At 40.8% G+C, this 19639-nt stretch overlaps 1 long non-coding RNA gene across 2 annotated transcripts in view; it reads left to right on the forward strand.

Annotated features, from left to right (window-relative positions):
* The window catches only part of LOC117046695, a 113034-nt gene that overhangs the window by 43696 nt on the left and 49699 nt on the right, over positions 1–19639 (forward strand). Inside the window, exons 3-4 of one of the 2 annotated variants that reach the window (XR_004426610.1) lie at positions 10340–10433; positions 16068–16211. This is a non-coding gene — a long non-coding RNA (uncharacterized LOC117046695). Of the gene's footprint in view, positions 1–10339; positions 10434–16067; positions 16212–19639 lie in introns of those variants that run through there. The other variant, XR_004426609.1, reaches the window with a different exon arrangement.

Raw genomic sequence — 19639 nt, forward strand, 5'->3', positions numbered from 1 at the left:
AAATGGCAGTATATCATCAATATATGATAATTTTTTCATTAGTTACTAAGTAGGAATGTTAAAGTCATTAGATTAATGAAAAATGCAAGATTTGCCCTGCAATCATGTGGTTCCAGGGATGCTATCCCAAGGACCATAGGACACATCAGATTTTTATCTCAGAATGTAAAGAGGGAGGTTCTAAGGTGCACCCCCCTCTCTGCCACCACGGAAACCTGTATGCCCCTTGCTATACCAACATCAAAAGCTCTAACATTCTTACAGTGGTTTAATCTCTCCTCTCAGGGAACTTTGGGAATTGCAGCTCTGTGGGGGCACGAGAGGCCTCTTAACAACTCTCGGTGCTCTTAACAAACTACAGTTCCAAGGATTCTTTAACAAAACCATGAGTCTTTAAAGTGATATAAAATTGTATATAGTGCATATGGGGCAAGGGCGACTCAGAAATGGATCAGGATATTTTTCAAATGCACAGAAACAGATATGAGGCAAATCTGGGGGCCTCTGCACACTCCTAATGTATGTTCTTATTGTGATGGCATGGCAGACAATATGCCGACTTTTTGTCACTTTAATTCATTGCCCTGATGCACATGAATCCTGGATAACAAAAACAAAATAGAGTACACCCTTGCTCCCACCTGCCGAATCAGCCCAGCACAGTGTGAGACGAGGTAAATGAACCACCTTGTACGTTTTAATACATTTTTAATAATTAAATTTGCTGTTTCTGAGTAACACTATGCTCTCTCTGCTTCAGATTTGAAACAGCTCTGCATAAAACAAAGCTCTGTGCTTTCTATTCATTATAAATCTATAAGATGAATCTATGAAATGACTATAGCTTCTTCCTTTTGGCCAAAGCAGATAAAATTTACAGGCACAGATGCTCCTCCAGAGTGGAGTGGATTAAGCCTGCCAAATTGCAGACAAATATTTCCAGGGGCTTTGGTATGGAAAATGAAAGAGATTCACTTCCCTCCATAATTCATATTTGGGCAATACCTTTATTAGAATGTGAACATGGTTTTTGGTATACAGGCTAGTTGAGTAGCTAGCTTTTCTTTCCTGGCAAAATTCTATTGTGTCTCATGGAATGATAGTACTTCCATCTAATGTATTTTTTTTTCTTTAGTAGTGATGTTGGCTTAAATGTTTGTTATAATACACCATCAACCCTCATTATATGCAATATGACATTCTTTAATTTCATTCATTCATTCCCCCTATCATAGCAAATGTGAAAAAGTTCAGTTAAATATAAATGTCTTTCATACTAGGCTCTCCTTCTTAATGCTCCATATGTAGGTTTACTTTTTTGTGGAAGGGGTGAAAGTATGTGTGTGTGTAGGGGGGGGGGTGTCACCTAGCTGACCAAAGCTGCTTTTATTTTAAAAGTCAGGCCTCTTAATGGCAAATCTACTAATTTGTTCTGCCACAGAATTATTTGGGCATGTGCTTTTTAATATTCTTATTCTTGAGTTGTATTGCCTGTAAATAAATCATGATCACCAACAAACTTATTTCTTTAAGAGCTAAGATTTCTGACAATCCCTTTATTCTGAAATATAAATTATTCATTGCAAGCAGCCACAGTTGGTATTGATCAGAAATATTTTGCGACTTGTTAATCCATGAAATACCTCATGAATGTTGCTTATACAGGGGCGTACCCAGGATCAAAACTAGGGGGGGGCAAGCCATGGTCATTCAGGTTGTGACGTTTCAGCACGGAAAGGCGAATGAAACCAAAATTTTAGGAAAATTATATATAATTATAGCAGTGCTTTATTACGGTAGTTATTACAATTATTTGCTTGATTTTTTATTTTTATTTTTATTCTAGTTACATGTCTTATACCAGGGGTGGCCAACTGTGATCTACTTTCAGAATTAAAATCTGGCAGTTTTGGGGGGTTGTTGAGCTTTTTTTAGGGACTGGACCTTCTGAAATAATTGATTTAAAAACTAACTCAGCAAGACAGAAGACTGCCCGCTTTGTAAAGTGTGACAACCTTTGAGGTACAAAACACCCAGACAAGGAAAACCAACTCAGCTAACTAGTTTACAAGAATACTTGGCTAGTTTAGATGTACAGTCTCCAGGGCCAGATGAACTACATCCAAGAGTATTAAAAGAATTGGCAGAGGTGATTTCAGAACCACTGGCAATAATCTTTGAGAATTCCTGGAGAACAGGCGAAGTCCCAGCAGACTGGAGGAGGGCAAATTTTGTCCCTATTTTCAAAAGGGGGGAGAGAGAAGACCCAAACAATTACCGCCCAGTCAGCCTGACATCAATACCAGGAAAGATTCTAGAGCAGATCATTAAGCAAATGGTCTGTGAGCACCTAGAAAGGAACGCCGTGATCACTAAAAGTCAGCATGGGTTTCTGAAAAATAAGTCATGTCAGACCAATCTGATCTCATTTTTTGACAGATGTGGATGTAGCCTATCTTGATTTCAGCAAGGCCTTTGACAAGGTGCCCCATGATATTCTTGTAAAGAAGCTGGTAAAATGCGGGCTAGACAATGCTACCATTCAGTGGATTTGTAACTGGCTGACTGACCGAACCCAAAGGGTACTCATTAATAGCTCCTCATCATCCTAGATAGAAGTGACTAGTGGGGTGCTACAGGGTTCTGTCTTGGGCCCAGTCTTATTCAACATCTTTATCAATGACTTGGGTGATGGGCTTGAGGGCATCCTGATCAAGTTTGCAGATGACCAAATTGGGAGGGGTGGCTAATACCCCAGAGGACAGGATCACACTTCAAAATGACCTTAACAGACTAGAGAACTGGGCCAAAGCAAACAAGATGAATTTTAACAGGGGAAAATGTAAAGTACTACACTTGGGCAAAAAGAAAAATGAAAGGCACAAATACAGGATGGGTGACACCTGGCTTGAGAGCAGTACATGTGAAAAGGATCTAGGAGTCTTGGTAGACCATAAACTTGACATGAGTCAACAGTGTGATGCAGCAGCTAAAAAAGCCAATGCAATTCTGGGCTGCATCAATAGGAGTATAGCATCTAGATCAAGGGAAGTAATAGTACCACTGCATTCCACTCTGGTCAGACCTCACCTGGAATACTGTGTCCAGTTCTGGGCACCACAGTTCAAGAAGGATACTGACAAGCTGGAACGTGTCCAGAAGAGGGCAACCAAAATGGTCAAAGGCCTGGAAACGATGCCTTATGAGGAACGGCTTAGGGAGCTGGGTATGTTTAGCCTGGAGAAGAGAAGGTTAAGGGGGGATATGATAGCCATGTTCAAATATATAAAAGGATGTCATATAGAGGAGTGTGAAAGGTTGTTTTCTGCTGCTCCAGAGAAGCGGACACGGGGCAATAGATTCAAACTACAAGAAAGAAGATTCCACCTAAACATTAGGAAGAGCTTCCTGACAGTAAGAGCTGTTGGACAGTGGAATTTGCTGCCAAGGAGTGTGGTGGAGTCTCCTTTGGAGGTCTTTAAGCAGAGGCTTGACAGCCATCTGTCAGGAATGCTTTGATGGTGTTTCCTGCTTGGCAGGGGGTTGGACTGGATGGCCCTTGTGGTCTCTTCCAAATCTATGATTCTAGGAGGGGGTGGGGTGGGGAGAGGGAGGTGGAGATCATGACGACTTTGCAAATGTACAGGAGAGTTTGCCTCGCTCAACAATCCCGGGGCAGTTGTGTGCGATACCTGACCCTCACAGTCTAAACAACCCCCTCCCAATCTCTTCCGTACGGATGAGGGGCGGGAGGACTTCAGGGTCCACACAAAATAAAATAGGCGGAAAACACGGGAGCTGAGCAGAGGGTTGTAACAGGAAGAATTATCTGAAAGACGGGTGAGGTGGGGGGGGGGATACACAGCTGAAACCGGGATCTTCTGGAGGTGGGAAGTAGCTGCTGCGGAGCTTTAATGGTGTTGATTTTGTGGAAGACAAAAGCAGAGGGTGAAGCGGCTTCCAAGCAGGTTTACTCGGAAGTCAACCCCGCGGGTTTTCCTCCCAAGAAAAGCACAGGATAAAAGCACAGAAAAGCCAGGGGAGCCGCTTTGCAGCGAGTGGGGGAGACGGAGGAGCTTTGCCGGTGTTGTTGCTCACGAGCTGCTGGCTTGCCAGAGAGTCAGCCTGGAGGGAGGGGGACGGGCAGCCACTTTGCTGGGAGGGAAGGAGCGCTATCGGGGCTGCCAATTGGCGCAGCTGCGCCATCCACCCGGCTGCCGGGGGTGCTGATTGGCGCGCGCCCCCACCCAGCCAGCTCTTTCAGATGCTTTGCCGCTCCCCCCTTCCTCCGCAACTGCCGCCAGCCATATATAGTTGGTGGGACATGAAGCGTGTTTGCGTTTCCATGTCCTGCCAGGGACTCAAGGCTGCTTGGGGGGGGGGGGGGCAGCTGGCCTCTAGGGGGGGGCATCTGCCCCCTCCTGCCCCCCCTTCGGTACGCCCATGTGCTTATATGTGGAGTGGGTTATCCTTTTATTTTCTCCCATCCTTTCTGCTTATATCATTCTTAAGTCATTCATTAATAATGTCACATTTATTAACTGGGTTGCATAACTTTTTCCCTTTTAAGATGATGTTATAATGAACTGGTTCAGTGATGCGTAATATCTTGTCAACAGAATGCTTGTTAAGATTCTGTTCATAAAATGTCACAATTTTAAAACCTCCTTTATTATTTATTTATTTATTAAATTTATCCACCACCCTTCATCCGAGGATCACAGGGTGATTTGCAGTATAGAAACACTGAAATATAAGGCATACATTTATCCTGCTAAGTCACATAGCACATTTTAAATGCTTGTTGTCTGATGGAATTAATATATGTAGATTATGTAGACTGACTTTTTTTGTTTTTTTTCAAATGTACGGTAGCTTCCCTCAGCTAGGTGAACTCCACACATACACACACAAAATTAAGCTGTCTAGCTCATTTGGAACTGAAATGCTACAGAAAATACATGGATAACAATAACACTTTCACAAAACGATCCCTTGGCAATTTGTATACTTTAAAATATTAGAATTACTGATGGAGTGGCTGTGAAGGATGAGTAGAGCCATGGGTGGGTTATTTGGAGATTCTTGATAGCATTCATAACTAACTTTGGCTAGAGCATGGGCATTGTTTGAATATATTGGAGGGATATAATCACACTTTCTCTGGGATCCTTAACAATGTGACTTGTGCCATTGCACCTCAATTATCTAAAATGATTTATTGTGTTTATGAATCCCTTTTTACACAAGAAGTGTCTTAAAGCGATTTACAAAAATTGTAATAATACAAAATAGTACAAATATTAAAACCAAGTAAACAAAATAAAAAGCGAAGAACACATCCATATATGTAAAAGGCAAGTCTTGCTGTCAACATGGGAAATATGAGCAGCAGCTTTTGTAGCTAGGAATGGGTATGTCCTTCCACTCCCCCTTTTTAGTTGCTCTACAAAGCTATTCCTGTGTAAAGAGCCCATTGATTTCAGTGGGTAGAGGATAATGTTGCAAAGCTACAGAATGTCCTGAGCATACTTAGATTGCAACGAATGGGACTTTCTCCTGAGTACATATGATTAACTCTGGGATGAAATCTAGCTTTTTCAGCTGGTGAGGATCCTAGCGGTCCTCCCTTTTCAACATGTGAGAATGATGAATCACTTACAGACTTCTCTATAACTTGCAGGAGGAGCCTGATGGCTGTATGAATAACAACAGAGAGAAAAAGGAGGGTGGCTTCTCCTGGTAGTAAGTTTACATGAATATGAAGTGGTGGTTGGAGTGTAGGACTAGAACCTGGGAAGACCAGGGTTCTAATCCCCACTCAGCAATGAAGCTCACTGCATGCCCTTGGGCCAGTCACTGCCTTTCAGCCTAACCCACCTCACAGGGTTGTTGTGGGGATTAAAGGAGGAGAGGGGAGAACCATGTACGCAGCCTTGAGCTCCTTGGAGAAAAGGGGGGGCAGAATGCAATAAATAAAGTAAATTACAAATCAAAGATGAGAGAGTGCAGAGTGACTCAGAAACATCAGAATTTTTTAACACAGATACAGATACAAGATAAATCTTGGGGCCTCTAATACTTAACATTTGTACAGTATATCACTTTCTGAAACAGTTCAGATGATCTAATTGTAATCCTTTCAATAATTCTGTATGCTAATTTAGCATTATATCCTTATTATCCCACATACTGCAGGCATGGAGGGGAATTGAGGTAGTTTGCCTAAGGTCATCCAGCTGAGCTCATGGCGGAAGCAAGATTCAAACCTGGACATCAATATTCATAGTTCAGTCTCTTGGCCACTATGCTACATTATTAAAAAGCAACCCCAGCAAATGCCTTCAAACTACACTGTTCTTTTTTAAAATGTGTATCATAAATTATGAATCAATGGAAGCAAAATCATACTAGAGTATTACAATATAGATAAAACGTATGTATTATTACATACAGTGGTACCCCGGGTTACGTACTTAATCCGTTCCGGGTTACAGTATGTAACCTGAAAAGGACGTAACCTGAACAATTTGTTCTGCGCTTGCACAGACCAGAAAAACCCGAAAAACGCATGCGCAAATCGCACGCGCACCGGGTTGTGCTTCCAGGTTAGCGGAGTTTGTAACCCGAAAAGTACGCAACCCAGAGCGTACGTAACCCGAGGTACGACTGTACTTTTTTGTTTCAAAACAAAATAGAATTTGACAATTATTCTCTAACTCTGATTGTTTTCTCCTGATGAAGTACATAAATTTCACTAATATTATATTCCAAATAATTTCAAACCATTCTACAATTAATGGTGTTTAACTTTGCTTCCACACTTTAGCAATAGTTACCTTTACAGCTCATTTTTTAGACTTTGTGTTTTTTGTTTGAATGGCATGCTCTCAGTGACTGTAGTTAACGCTTAAGTGTCATTCTTAATGATATCGTCAATATATTTTTATTTCAGAACTGTAGCACTGATCACACATGTTTGCATCTATACAACTCCCAAGCACCCGCAAGTCAAGGATGGTGCCTTGTAACACATCTACTGTTCCTTAGTCTTTTATTTTATTTTATCCTTCCTTGTATGCAGCAGCAGTGTGTAAGACAAGTAGTTACAGTAGCACAGAAGAGAGGATTAAGTGATTACTTGGCATTTGAAAATTGCATGTCTGTTTAAGGGCTCTTACAAGTATTTAGAAGAATATGTTCTCACTGTGGTATACTTGGCTTCCTGACAAATTTCCTCCTGAAGCTGAGCACAGCATCAGCATCCTACCAGAATAAAACAAACAGGCAGCAGCATACTTCTAAATGACACACCCTAATGCAGTGTTTCCCAACCTTGGGCCTCCAGCTGTTTTTGGACTACAGCTCCCATCATCCCTAGCTAGCAAGGCCAGTGGTCAGGGATGATGGGAGTTGTAGGCCAAAAACAGCTGGAGGCCCAAGGTTGGGAAACACTGCCCTAATGGATAAGAGTACACACACTGTTGGCTTGAAACTAATTACAGAAATTGATCTGCTGTGGGTTCTTGGTGTTGTTGTTTTTAAAAGAGCATAATATGTGTCTTATTTGGGGAAACTGGTACATTTTTTTTAAAGTTCACAAATATAAGCACCATCAATCTATATTATTTTACTACTTTAATTAATTTTGCTTATAGCATATTAAATGGCTATACTTGTTATCAGGATCATTGCATTGTTGCCTTTTTGAGATAATAAAATTGATTTTAAAAAACAACAACAGGTACCACACATGGTTGGTTGGTAAGCCTAGATTTTCCAGAGCCTAGATTTTCTAGAGTACTTCTACTCTTAATTCCTAGCCCCACCAATTAAAACTGGAATTTGGCCCGAGTACAGCCCCATCCAAAATGTAGGGTGGATGTTTCAAGTACTATGCTGTACTGTGTAAGCAACCAATTCTTAATTTTTAGAATGCTCATATTCTAAATTATCTGTAGAGAAGGGGTGAGGGATCTGATGCTCTCCAAATGCTATTGGGACTCCATCATCCCTAACCATTGGGGTTGTTGGCTGGGGCTGATGGGAGTAGAACAACCTCTGGAGGGCTACCGTAAGTACCCATCCCTCAGTAGAAGCTGAGAGTTTATCCGTTCCTTACATACAAGTGTATGAATATGTATTTATATTTAAAGTTAAGCCAGTATGTTGAAGCTACATATGGATCTATGGTTAATCAAGAACAATTAGCAGTGTTTTTCCCCAATAACTTCAATCTCTGATAGCCTACAAAACAGACTGATAACAATGCAGTAACTAAAGGTCTAATCAAACTTCAGTATGTTAAAAAATTATCATTTCATTTTAATTATGTATTCCAGCTAATCATTACATCAATTTAGATCACTAGATCTTCTTCAATCCTTCTGATCATCATTGTTTTCTTTTTCTCCAAAACATTAATTTATCCATTTTCCAGTTTAATTAAATCAGCCTATCAGTTCATCAACATTGCTAATATTCCCACCCTAATTCAATCATTAACCTAAAAATATTCGTATTCTTGCAGAGTTATGGATTCAGCTGAATGGGAATATTATATAGTAGTTCATTAAGCTAATTCATCCTAATTTTCAATTAGTCTCTTTCATTTTATCAGAAACACTACCAGCTCAGAGAACTCTATTCCTGTAATGTAAAATAAAATAAAATAATATCAAATCCTGAATTTTCCATTGAATTAAATCAATGTGCAGAACAATTCTGTGCATGTGTACTCAGAAGTCCCAGGTACTCTCAGGTAAGTGTGCTTGGGATTGTACTCCTAGACTTCCTTTGGCAGTTTAGGTGCTGCTAATCCTTGGAGCTCACTCATCTTTTCTTTGCACTCTTGCTTTGAAAATGTACTGTAGAGCACAGTGGTTTTCAAATGCTACTTTTCCACATGGAAAAGGTTACTATTGCTGTCACCTCTCTGTCTGCATAGATGCAAACATTTATTTCATGAAGAAATAATCCATGTGGCTGGCATAGGAAAGATAGGGTCAAGTAGCAATTGGATGCTGGGATTTAGTTTGAAATGTTAACTTTGAAATAAAGCTGCTGAAATTCAAGCCAAGAAGGATGTTAATGAAAATAAACAGACCTCCAGACTGTCACCAAAAATATACAGACTTGCAACTTCTGTGGGGATTTGGTTCTGGAGATTGCATATCAAGCTAAAATTGTGTATAGCCAGAACAACCCCAGAACTGACCCCTGTGACCATCCCTATCTTTCTGGATCTGGCATACCAAGCAGGTGCCCTGCCCCCTTCCTAGCAAGTTAGAGAGCTTTTAAGCTCTCTGCCTCACTTACCAGGCTCTGGGAGGCTGTCATACCAGCTCTGAAAGCCTCCCAGACCTTGGTAAGTGAGGCAGAGAGCTTAAAAGCTCTTTCCACAGAGGGAAAACCTAGCATGGGGTGAACTTTTAAGGGAAGGTTTTGTGTGGCTCTGGAGGAGACTTCAGAAGGAGACTTGCCAATAGATTGGCCCATTTCACAGGATTTGTTTTGCCTGCTCTGCATTGGCATGGAGATGAATCATCTAGTGATAGAAGCATGGTAAATAGAATAAATTGGTCACATTTTTGGTAGGCAGGGGTGTGAATTCATTGGCAGGGTTAAACCTAGGTGATCACTTAGTCCCCCTGAGGAATTTAGTCCCAAAACTTGCCTTCAAGGCTGTGAGACATGTTGACAAGGTAAGGATCAATTTAGAGGCTAACCTGTACTACCTGCTTGGAGTTGCAGCAGTCAGATTTCTGGACATATTATCACCTCTATGTATTCATTTTTAGAGTTTCATTAAATGATCTCATTCAACACACTTTACTTGTGTTTTATTTCTCTGTTATGGTCACAAACGAAAATCTGACTCGAGCTAGTTCCGATAATCTAAATCCTGCTGTAAATGACTGCTGGATAGCTGCTTGAATTGTATGACAGGCTAAGCTAATATTTATATAAAAGTTTCTAACCTTTACTCTGAAAGAAATTATACTACTCTAGCTTGGCAGGTTGCTTGTTAAGAGCCAAACCGGACACGGTTAATCTAACTAATCCTGTCATTAGCCTTTCTGCAATTATGGGAGGCAAAGTAAACTCTGATTGTGATTCACATCTATTTGGTTTGGCTTTAAGTTGAGCAACCTTAAGTCTGTATTATAAAATGTAAGCCTTAATGGGAAAAAAATAATTATTTTTTTTTAATTGGAACATCTTTTGTATTTTTATGTGAATATGAAATTTATCTAAACATAAGAAAAGTGTCAAGCTCATGGAAAAGTTGGGAGGATAAGCTTTGTTCATACTACAAAATTCTGGGTTTCTGTTGCAGGAGATTCCTGTCACCTTTCTAGTGTGAAAAGCCAACCGCCATCCTTCTCGTAACATCACAGCTTTCGATTAATAATGCATGCAGAGTTCACTGGGTGAGTAAATACTCTATATGCATATATGGTGTTTGCACTTGTTTTATGCAGTATCGTTTCTGAATGATTGAGCCTGAAGTATAAAATGTAAAATATTTCTGGAACCAGTGATGGGACTCAAAGGAGAATGAGTTTTCAGAGTGCAAACAGCGGGTGCAAGCCACTGTTAAGGCCCATTGATTTCTGTAGAATTAAAATAAGTGTTCAACTCTCTTCCATTGGAAACAGTTAGACTTCTTAGAGTCGGATGTGCTTAACTTTGGTTAGACTATGGAGTTTTGCCCACTGCACAGCCTGCTATTCATCAAGGCAGAAGTCCTCCTTCCAGCCGTTGTAAGGCAGCCATCAAGGGCTCAATAGGCAACCAGTGGCAGGTAGCAAAAATGGGATGGTTATCAAGCCCCTTGTGGATAATGTTGTGCAGGCCTGGTATACCTTAAATGAATTTATGGTTCCAGTGCATGAGTGGGGGGTAAGTAGTATATTTCCAAGACCAAGTCTGGAGCTGTAAGTGGTTCAGGAAGCTTTTTGTCTGCTTTTTGTCTGTTGCTACTATCATTTTCCAATGTCAAATCAATTTCAATAACCAAGTTTTATGCAAAACTTAAAATAATCCATTTCTAAGCCTGTGTTGGCTTTGTATGCCAATGAAAGCAGAACATTGGCATATGTGCTCAAAATAATCTCAATTTGAAGCATGAAAAAGAATGAAAACTGGAAACTTTTGTATTTTTATCCTGTTAATGTGAATTTCAGTGACATCACTAAAGTCTTTCAGTCTTTCTGGTAACCTACTTCTCCAAAGAAGAGTGGTGAAGTCTGATACAACCAGGTTAATTTGCTGGACACATCTGAAAGTGGGCAGAGAAGCATTGTTTATTAGGAACTAGGGTAGACAGAAGGTATGACAGGAAAGAGAATGAATCAAGTACCAAATGACTGGTCTGAGCCCTCCAACACATTTTTTAGAACGATGGGAAAAGGCAGCAAAAGCAGATGCAGCCTGTTGCATATTTTATCCACTATACAGTTCAGATTGGATCAGATTATCTTTTGAGCCCCTTTCAATGTCACCTTTCATACTAGTATTGTTTAAACAAAGAAAATCCCTGGACTCACTGAAATATATTTATTGGTCATAAGGAAAACTGAGAACCAGGAGAGAACCATAGATTAATGGATAGTGGTTGAAGGCAAGGAGTAACATTTGGAACAATCATTTGGATTAATCAATCTGAAAGTGTCTCTTTCTGCAGAAAGATTTACCAGTTTAGCTCGATAAGATATCTATTGTCTGGGTAGCCTCAAAGGCTCAAAGGGGGGGGTGCAAGTTCCTATGGGAAAGCTTTCTTAGGATGAATTAAATAATGGTTAAAAGCATTGCCACACAGGCCCATATTGAAATTGTGGGCAGGTTTGTAATTTGATATTGATTGCCGGTCGCAATTCATTGAAGTGTATCTATCTCAAAAAGTCTGTCTGGTGTAGTGATTAGAGTGACAGTCCCCACTCAGCTGTGAAACTCACTGGGTGAGATCTTGAGCCAGTCAATGTCTCTTAGCACTAGCCTACTTCACAGGGTTGTTGTGAGGAAAAGATGGGAAGGGGAGAACCATGTACACCACCTTGAATCCTCTTGCAATTTTGCCCAGGTCATTTTGTATATTGACCGGACTATACATAATACATAAATACATAAATAAATAAGCCCAATTGCCTGACTGCCTATTCAACTTGATGTTCATGTGATGGAACCCAACTTTGAAAGGTTCACATCAGTAACACTGCAGTGAGCAATGATGAAAGATAATGGAGTAAAGAAATTCTTTTCCATATACTGTGATGGGAGAAAAGAGGAGTAAAATGTCACCTCTTGAAAGTGGAGAATAAAAGCTTCATGTCGTATAAACCTTACAGATATATTTCCCTGCTCCGTAGAAGAGTATCAGTGGAGACATAAAGATAAAAAGTTTTGAAAGATCTTGTCATCCTTGCTCTTGGGTTGTCAAATGTAACTTTCAAAGGCAGGCTGCCAAGCCATGTGCCATAGGTTGTTCAGGGGAGGGTGGGGGGCGTGATCATACACAGATAGCCACAATCCAAAGGCTCTTATAAAGCAGATATTTCTCTTGAAGTAGTGGGCATGTTGTTTCAGCAGATCCTTTTGCTGAATTGGAAGCTTAATAAATGGATTGTGGTCTATTAAGGAGACCTGCTCATTTAAAGCCTGTGTGTGTGTATGTGTGTGTGTGCGCGCATGTGTGTTTATTACTCTTCTGTTTTCTGACCTACAATGTATTAGTGAAGCCACAAAAGGGCATTTTTGCTCAAATGTTGGAAGAGTAAACTTTATTGTGAAGACTAAACTCTGCTGCCAATTCTTTTCTTGATTGGTTTGCATTTTCTGCATGGGATACTTCCTGTTATATGCCCTCTATGGCCACAGTTTGGGAAGTTATGCAAATCAGAAGTGTGTGTCTGTAGAAGAAATCATACAGTTCCTATTACTATTCTGAGTATACCAGTCCCATATGCCTATTTGCTGACTCAGACATAGTGTGATAACCTGGAAGTAGAGTAATGAAGCTAGAAAAACTTTCTTCAGCATTTATCCAACTTCCATAGTCTACATTCCATATATTCAAAGAACATGTACAAATGTTAGGACATCACACAATTTAGGGGCAGAGGCTAGAGATAAGCATGCTTTCCTGCTGACTTAATTCCACAGAGTGTCTGGGATGTCTGTTCATTTATGTTTCTAGGTCAGAAAGTTTGCAAGTGAGTAAAATTTTAAATTAGACCCAGTTTCATATAATATTTAAGAAAGTTTAAAGGGACTAGCTCCACAGGTTCTCAAATATTATGTCTGAGAAGACATTCCCATATTGCCTCAAAATCAATTTCATGTGAAATTTTGTTAGCAACTCCAGAGATGCAGTTTTGTACTCTCAAATTACATTAACCACAGTGAATTTTATGTAGCATTGTTAGGAACAAGAGAAGAAACTCAGTGGTATGGACATAACTTTCCAACAAAATAATAATATGTCTTGATATTTGCTTGCCTGATTCCAGTGCTATTGGATGAGGATAAAAGGAGTTTAGATCTAGTAGGATGGGGATCATTTAGTTCAGTGGTCAACTTGGGTCCCGCCCCATGTTGCTGGACTACAACTTCCAATCTCTCTTAACCATTGCCCATGATGGTTAGGGTTGATGGGAGTTGGAGTCCAACAACATTTGTAGGACAGTAGGTCCCCTAATTTAGTTGATCCAAGAAGTAGGAGATAAATCTCTAAAAATAGTTCAGGGGACTAAAGTGAACTTGGATGGCTTCAAAAAAGGATTAGACAAATTCATGGGGATAAGGCTTTCCATGGCTACTAGCCATGACGGCTATGTTCTACTTCCACTGTTGGAGGCAAGGTGTCTCTGGCTACCAGTTCCTCGCAATCGCAGGTGGGGAGAGTATTGTTGTGCTCAGGTTCTGTCTGAAGACTTCCTACAGGAATCTGGTTAACTGCTGGGAGAACAGGATGCTGGACTAGATGGGCCTTTTGCCTGATGCAGCAGCTCTTCATGTGTTCTTGTGACTTGGGGAATATGAGGGAAAGGTGTTTGTTTGTTTATCACATCTTTGATCTAGTTCAGACATGTTACATGTGGGCCTGGGTCTATGCTTTATATAGCATGTGAGCTATGAACCAGGTACTTACAGACCAATAGAGTGTTCAAATCTTGTCTGTTGTGCCATGGATGTAAAAAGCTGCATGTTATGGAGCATTTCTCAGTTATTTTGATTTTCTGGAAAACATTGAATTGGAAAATGTCCCTAGGCAAATTAGGCTACTTGGCGCAGGATAATTTGCATCAGAGCATTTTTAGTATGTACCAGAAAATTTCCTTATGCCCTAGAGAGTGATCTAATTTAGTGTACTTATTTTACTTGTATTTAGTAAACAAAGCTGAAAACTTCAAAATTGCCAGGCTTGCCTAATATTTATTTGCTATTGGCATCTATTAAATATTTATTTGAAATTGGCATCCAGTCATTGTTACTAATAAACTTAAGAAAAATATCCCCACCCCCACTGGTAAAATCACTGTAATTGCCCTAGAATGTATCAGGACTTCAGCTGCCTAGATGAGAGTCAATGTATGCTTGTACGATATTACCAAATGCCATGTGATATACGACCTTATTTGATTGAAAAAGACCACTTACCATATCATCAGGAGTGGTGATTGTAGCCTGGTGTGTTGAGACGGACCTGACAAAGACTGTCTCCACTCAGAACTGCTTCCATGCCTTATATTCTTCTTGCACTAGGAGTGGGCAGCACAGTCTGCAACGGTCATCCCATCTGCCCACCCTGTATATCTTGGTGGAAAAAGCATTGGGTTGGCAATCCAAAACTGTTGCCCTGTCATTACTGGAATGTACATGCCATCAGCTCCCAGGGAACCAGGGCTCATTGCACCTGGGCCCACAATATTAATATACTAGAAAGACACTTTGTGGAACATCATGATAGTGGATGGATGAATGTGAACTCTTGTAAAAGTCAGGGAGGCAGCAGTTGAAATTGACAGGAACAGAATGGCCCCAAATATTACAGTGGAACTTTGACTTACATACGGCTCTACTTACATACAATTCCAGTTACAACCTTCAGTAGGTGCTTTGACTTATGAACTTTCTTCTAGATATGAGCAGAAGCCTTGCCAGCAGCCCAGAGCTCGCCTGGCTGGCTGCAGAGCAGCGCTGGGGCCTCTGCCACCAGAGAGAGGCTTCCGGTTTGCCGGAGCTTGCCCCACCGGCTCTGGAGCAGCGCTGAGGCCTCTGCTGCCGGGGAGAGGGTCCCCATCCCACTCCCGAAGCTGTGGAAGAGGTGCTGCCTGCAAGAGGCACAGCAGGGCGCACTGCAGCCCCAAACCCCACTGAGGAACTAACCTGAGGAAGTCCAGAGTAGGACCTGGCCTGGCAAGAAAAAAAGGTGACCCCTGGCCGAAGTGAAGCAGCTCTTCACTGACCCTTGCCCCACCCCCAGCTTGTAGCCAGGTAAGCCCACCCACCCTCAGTGCACCTAAGGAAAAAAATGTTGTTTTTTCATCTACAATACTGTCTTATTTATTTTATAGTACAGTACATTGATTATTGCCTACATTTTATGGATCTATGGTCTCGTTAGACGGTAAAATCTGTGTTAAATTGCTGTTTTAGGGGGTGTTTTTCATTGTCTAGAACGGATCAATTCACTTTTCCATTACTTTCTATGGAAAAGTGCGCCTCTACTTATGTGCGTTTCTAGTTATGACCACACCTCCGGAACAGATTATGGTTGTAAGTAGAAGTTCCACTGTATGTTCTTCTGGTCAAACATTTTACCTACATTCACCCATAACACTGGAGTGCTAGCTAGATGACACTGGAGAGGTCTTGGCAAAACTACTAAGTCCACTTTCATCATATGAGACTGCTAGGTAACATGTTAAGACTTCACATATTCTATTATTGCACTTTCACCAGAGCTACTGTTATCAGCAGAATCCGAAATTGCTCTAAATCTATTTGTGGCAGAAACTCAAGCTTGGTAGCTAGGAGTAATTTGCATATTACCTTTTCTCCAGGTGATCCTGTGCCTGGATACTAATTGAGCCAGAAGGTGAGCATATAGTGTTCGTCCACAGGTATGTGGATTTAAAGGCTAGGTGCAGAAGAAGGGCTGAATGGATGTTTGCACTTAAAAAGTTCAAAGGGGCCAATTTATTCCAAAGGTGTTGTCATTTGTTAACCACAAATCTGTTTAAAATGCAAGTCTTGTCACAGAGGATTCATTCATCCTAATGAAACTTGACTCTTGCTCCATTTCTTTGTGGAGGACTGATTTCTAGGACAGTCAATTCATTCCCAGTGGAAGCTTCAGTCCAGTCGGACTAAATTTTCACTCAACTGTAAGTGAGTTCTTTTGCTAATCCCTCTTGGAATGCAGTAATTGCCTTGCTATTTAGGTAGTAGGTACGATATCCCAAGAGAGTTATTATCTTTCCCTGAGCTGTCGCTGAGCCATTGAAACTATAGCTGCTCAGTGAAGGAAAGGCTAAAGAGAAGTCCCTAGTTCCCTGTCCCTCTATAGCTGCTCCTAGCAGGGAGCAAAAAGAAATTGGTTGAGCCTTGCAGCATGTGCTCCCCATTGGGAATGGAGAGAACTTCAAAGCTCTTCTCTCCTGTGGTCCCGAAATTCTCAGCATGCATGAGCTGAAAGGAAATGAGTGGAGAGTCGTGTAGACTGTATTCTCACTAACATCTATAGATGTTACTTTACAAGATGTGGGGATATGAATCCCCTTCAAGACTACTTTCTTGATTCTGTGGGCGACAGAAGTAAGACTGTACTATGGCTTTGGAGGTTCGTGTGGGGCATTTTGTCCAACAGAATAGCTTCCAATGACTCACTGAGATTTTTTACTACCTTTATCAGAGTTACTTTTGTTTAAAATTCACACAGAAACATATCTGAGCATATTTGTCTAGTATTTCTGTTGTTAGCTGCCAAATTTGTTGTAGCAAGGTTCTGGAAAGGTGACATTTTACCCACGTATGTGTTGTGAATTGATAAGGTGTGGGAACTTATGGTCATAGAGAAGCTAGAAGTTGTCAAAAGGCAAAGCAAGCCAGAAAATGTTTTTGTCAGTGTGGGAACCTTTCTTAACCTTCTCTGAAAATAATTCAAAAATACTGGGTAAATTGACTAAATGCAAAGCAATGTATGGACTGCTTAGAGAGTGTTCAGAGACATTCAAATGTAGCAAATGGGAAAGCTAGTTAGGTGGAGGAGAAATATAATGATGTCGTTCACATTGAGAGTTTTTTTTTTTTTATTAATGTACAGTAAAGGGAACGTCATCCAAGCTGATCAGGATTCAACTTCTATTTAACCATGGCTACTTAGGAAGGTCTGCATTGATGTTCCAGAACCATAATTCAGTCTGCGATATTGCAGTCAGGTAAACTATCTGACCCAGATGGCTATGTGAATAGACTCTGAATGTGATGATTAGTACATCACAATTCAGGGAAGCTGTAAGGCAACTTTTTAGAACATTGGCAGCTTGGCCATTGTGAGGAGCGGAATGTTCTCTGTACCACAGAAGGGTTTGAAAGGGCAGAGCAACTGAGGTGAGCAGGGTTCAGGGAGGCTCTGAGGATGAATGTGGACTGCACAGGACTGGTCTTGCTGCCCAAGGTGGAACAGCAGATGGTGACCTCCCCTGGTCAAGACACATCATACCCAAGCCTGGCCAAGTTATTTTGGCATCCGAGGCCGAAAATCTCTGAAGCGCTTCACAGTAAAAATGAAGTTATAATAAATAATTTAACAATTTGCTGTCCTTCTGTGGTGCCAGAAATCAGCTCCCTGAGGGGACTGCTTCTTTCTGTCGAATGGTGATGCCAGCCCTTGATTGCTCCTGTAAAATTTTGCAGTTCTTATTGAAGTGCTTTTGTTTCCTTCAAAGCCTCAGTTTAAACCTGATGCATTCAATGTACACAGGTAACTCTGCACATATCCAGGCTTGCCTCGACTGCCTGGGTTTCATAGCCTGTAGTTGAGAGCTTGACTTCACTAAGATACTGGGTGTATACAACACCCCACAAATGTTACTTTTGATTCCCTAGCATCATGTCTTCTGGCAGGCCAAGTTTTGGAGGTTTGTGGAGGTTTTTTGGGTGGTATGGAAGAATATGTAATCATGGGAGCCTCAAATGCAGTCACAGGTGTGAAGCAATTCGGGCATAGATTTGCCACGACCTCTGCTTTTAGTGAGAACGATGCCCCATCATTTCCTCTTTATTTTAAAGTTGCTGTACTCTTCCCTGTAGCATCAATGGGTGCAATCCAGCATAGCAAGCATCTTCACATGCAGTGAGGGTTCTCCTTCCTCTCCTCCTGTTTCTCTTCCCATCTGCTCTCCCCCTGCAGTGTGCTCATGAATTCTGCTCCATAGAGTTGGGGGGTGCTCCAGAGCAGATTTTACAATAGTAAGGAGGGGGAGAAGAAAGATAAGTCTTGTTGTGCAAATGGATTTCCACTGTGCAAGCAGGCAGGCAAACATCACTGGATGTCACCAATTGATTTCTTTCTCAATTTTTGTCTGAGGTGAGACAATGTAAGGTCATTGTAGTACAGTTAGGAACCATTTATGAGATAACACTTGATCAAGAATTCATTGTCTTGTTTTAAATAGATTTTTTTTCCACTGCCTCAATGACAGATCACTGTTTTTACTCCTGATGCATAGAGAGAGTGTCATTTCAAAGGAGGCTAGATACAAATCATTTATCACTAAATAGACTTTTGCCATACAAGTCAATGGATATATTTTACAAGGTCTTTCTGACACTTGGGGAGGATGTAATGGCTCCTCATGCAGTTGGTTGTCAAGTTACTCAACAAATAAAACTATCAGCAATTTTAGTTTAGAAAATGTAGAAACAGCTCTTGCCTGTTCTCTTGTTAAATTTATAACTCAAAATCATTTATTTGAAGTGCACTGTTACAAGTGCATTTGATTGTTCCTCAAGCATTGCACTTCTAAGGGAACTAGGAATGTTGGAGAATTCCACCAGAAAAGGAAGTGAAAATTGCTGCTATTTGCATTCTTCTCCCAAGTCTGGAACAGGTAGCAATCCATTTAATATGACTGGTATTCAATCACAACATTCTTGGTTTTAGGGTTTTATTTACAGCCTACAACTGATTCCAAATTAATGGTGTGTTGTTGTTGTTGTTGTTTTAACGTTGTTTTGATATTTCATTAAAATGAATGGTGTGGAAATAATTACATCATTGCAACATAAGCTTTCATGGACTACAGTCCACTTCCAATCCAAGTAACTTTATTGTACTAGCCATTCACCATGACAAATCTGAATCAACAGTAAATATAAGCAAAAGGGTGTCATGCCACAAATAATGGTCTCTATTTAGATCTCTGCATCTCTCCTACAGTTCACTGCTAATATTGTCCAGGGCCTTCTTTCTGATCTTTTTGGCCACCAAATCAAAAAGGGTGACATTATGAGTCCCTGAAGCGTTTATATCAGGAAGAGGAGGAGGAGGAGGAGGAGGAGGAGGAGTTTGGATTTGACATCGCGCTTTATCACTACCCTAAGGAGTCTCAAAGCGGTTAACAATCTCCTT

Source organism: Lacerta agilis, chromosome 5, assembly GCF_009819535.1.
Source record: "Lacerta agilis isolate rLacAgi1 chromosome 5, rLacAgi1.pri, whole genome shotgun sequence".
NCBI lineage: Eukaryota > Metazoa > Chordata > Lepidosauria > Squamata > Lacertidae > Lacerta > Lacerta agilis.